Below are 3,685 nucleotides of genomic sequence, written 5' to 3'. Positions count from 1 at the left end.
ATATAATGTCAAAAATTATAGTAAATTGTAGTATTTTGACAGGTAAATGTGCTCAATGAAATGAAAGATTTTGGTCGCTTGAGCATGTGTTTTCAATGCATTTTACATTCACCAATTTATGCTTCATATAAACAATGGAAAAGGAAATTGAAGCTTTTTCTTATAACAAATACTTGTGGTATTGAAATTGAATACAACAAACTTTGTCATTACATATAACTCTTAACATTTCTCCAACTACATTACAACCTTATAAATGAGAAAAATAATAAGTATGAAAATAATTTTAAAGAAGAAATTACCTCTTAATAATTTTTCTTAAGATGAACTTCTTCTAAACCTAACTCTTGCATTTGTTCTCATTCTTCATAGTTTGAATCTTCATCTCTTCATTTGAAGCAATTATAGGAAAGAGAAGACATGGGAGAGTGAAGACGAATTTGGGGCCGAAAATGAAGGGAAATTAGGGAGGGAAAGAATCGCACGTGTGAAAGTATTTACTGTCGGAGTTTTTAAAATAATCCCTAATTTTCGGCCATTTGGTTGTGTTTTACAATTTTTTCTTTTAATGGAAACAAAAAGCCAGAAAATTTTTTAAAGGTCGTGTTTCGCAAACCCCTTTTTCAGGTGGTGTCAGACAAAAAACTCTCTCTTTTTTTAAATATGTCATTCTTAGTTTTCGAGACTTTCCCTTCTCTTTTCAATATCTCGTAAAATATAAGAAAAAATATCATGAAATGTATATACTTAAATAAAATTCTATTTTCATAAGTAATTTAATGGTGTAATTTTTATAATTTTTGAACTATTATATTTTTGCAAAAAATTAAAGTCAAAGGGTCATCTCAAAAAATAAATACGGCATATATACAAAAACGAAGGGAGTACTTTTTAGAACGATTTTAAATTGAAAATTTTTTTGAAAAAATTTCCAATATATAACATAAAATATAGTCATGTGTGAATATGTGATCCTGCTTCATTTGTCTGGCTACATTAAGAATATCAAATTTTATTGTTTCTACAAATATGCAAATAAAGATACTAACGGAACGAAATGAATATTTACAAACGTGTAAAAGGCCAGACAAATGATAACAAATAATTGTGAAAGAGAGAGTATCACTTAAATTTGCACATATCATTTTTATCTTTTTTTTCCTATTTAATTTACGGAAATTTCCATGGTACTCTCGAACTTTGGAAGATTACACACGATACCCATATGATACCCTGTGTTTACATTTTCTTTCCCATAATATGCTTATTAGACTTTCCGTCATAACGCCGTTAGTTTACATCTTCTAAACACTTTACCTCTTGCTTTTGCACATAACACATATTCTAATCCGTAATCTTCAACTTCTTCCTTTACATCTTCAAGTCTAATCTCACTCGTCACCTCTACAACCACCACCACTACCACCACAGCACCGTGCCCCCACCTAAACCAATTCAATCTCAATCGCTCATCACCATTTGCAAACCACCACACCTCGCATTCTTTCCCCCCAAACAAGAATCAACACCCACCAATCACCACTAACAACCACCACTCAACACCAACCACAACGATCGTGACCCAGACCAGCAAGCAATAGGTCACGGGCAGCCGGTGATCGAGTCCACCCCCTCACTGGACTATTTATTCCTTTTCTTATGCCTTTTAAAATTACTACTCATCTCCATAATCACCACATAAAATACTACAAAATCCATCCTTGAGACACGAAAAATATTTTCCCTCCCCTGGTCGTTTAAGGGTGGGGTTGTGGGTCTAAAACACTTTGCCGGCGAGGAACAAGATAGAGACATGTGGTCAGAGAGAGGGCGGCAGAGTGGCGTCATTAGTGGTGGTGGTGGGATTGGGGTGTCATTGGTTGGTAGTCGTGGGGGTCACGCGTGGTGGTGTGGTGGTAGTGGTGATGGTGGTAGTGGTGATGGTGGTAGAGGGGATGAATGATATTAGGTTTGAAGATGTAAAGAAAGAAGATGAAGATTTGGGTTAGAAGATGTATTATGAGTAAAAGTGAGAGGTAAAGTGTTTAGAAGATGTAAACTAACAGCGTTATGACGGAAAGTCTGTTAAGGGTATTCTGACAAAGAAAAAGGAAAACACATGGGTACCATATGTAGAAACTTAAAATGAGGGGTACCATGTGTAAGCTGCCAAAGTTCAAGGGTACCATGGAAAATTTCCTTTAAATTATCATCGAGTTACTTGTATTTAGAAGAATTAGCATAATCATATTATAAAAATATACTACGAATTTATAAATAACCGTTTTTTCATTAGAAAAGTAACATACTTTAGTTAGTACAATTTTTAAATGTAGGTAATTACTTTGTTTGTCTTAAGTTATCACTTTACTTTTTTTTTTATTCTTTGTGAGGGTATTTAATTATGATAAACAAATAGTTAGGACTAATAGAGAGTAGTTTTGGGTACATATATTTCAATCTATTTATATTTATCAAACGATAAAATAAAGACGACTAACAGATGTAACAATTTATTATTTCTATTTTTTGGATAATGAAGCATCATTTTTGAAATACTCCAAAATACTACTCCCTCCATGTCAATATTATTGTGTCCCTTTTTCTTTAAGATTTATTCCAAAACAATTGTCCTCTTTTAACATTTAGTAAGAAAAAATATTCAATTTCAATAATGCCCCTAAATTATTAACCATTCCCTCCCGACCACAATATTATTGTCTCACCTCTCAATAATTCTAGGAGTAAAGTAGGTAATTCACTCATTTTCCTTAAATTCTCCTAAAAAGAAAAAGGAGAACAATCAATATGAGATGGAGGGAGAATTATTTTAATATGTTATGTAATAAATGCTTAAAATGTTAGTTAAGAGTTATAAATATACTAACAACATTTATTTATATATTGATTACCAACTGTGACCTACATCTCTAAATACTCATTTGTTAGGGAAAAAGGGTTTAATACTTAACATTTAAACTAAAAAAATTGTTTAAACCAAACTCACAAAAATAAAATTATGAAACTGATGTGCGAGTCGTTGTCCAACATCAAACAATATTTATATCTCAACTAATTTAGCATAGCAAGCAAGTAGATGTTGAACCCAAAGGACGGGAGTATTCAAATCATTCAACCAGTAGTAGTTGTGCTAAGGTTGTCACAATTAAATTGGGTTTGTAATCTAAACTAATGAAAGCAATAAACAGCAAGAAAGGTTAAAACAAGCAATGAAAGTAAAGATGTAAACAAATGATAAAACGCACTAGGGTGTCATGGGTCATAGCGAAAATCATGGTAGATCACATAAATGAGTCACATAGAGGGTTAGTGTTGGGTTAGAACCGATTTGGTTTAGATCATACGATTCCTAGGCTAATTTGGGGCTCCGGAGTCGAGCTAGTTTATATCTTACGGATCCTAGGCCGACTTGGGTCTCCCTATTCAATATCATGCATGGTCTAACAATCCTTGAGTTGGTTTATGTTTTACAAGGCTTGTTGAAAAGGTACAACATTATGCTAGGTTGTCAATCAAGCATTTCATCAAACATAACATGCGCATAAGTTGAAACCACAATAAATAATCATTCATACGAACTCGTTAAGCATGGCTCTATCCCATATAACTCCCCTAATCCCCTACTAACCCTAGTTGGAAAACTACTCACTACACATCATGATTA

The sequence above is a fragment of the Silene latifolia genome, unplaced genomic scaffold (genome assembly GCF_048544455.1).
Source record: "Silene latifolia isolate original U9 population unplaced genomic scaffold, ASM4854445v1 scaffold_208, whole genome shotgun sequence".
NCBI classification, from domain to species: domain Eukaryota; kingdom Viridiplantae; phylum Streptophyta; class Magnoliopsida; order Caryophyllales; family Caryophyllaceae; genus Silene; species Silene latifolia.
This window is presented reverse-complemented; position numbering follows the sequence as displayed.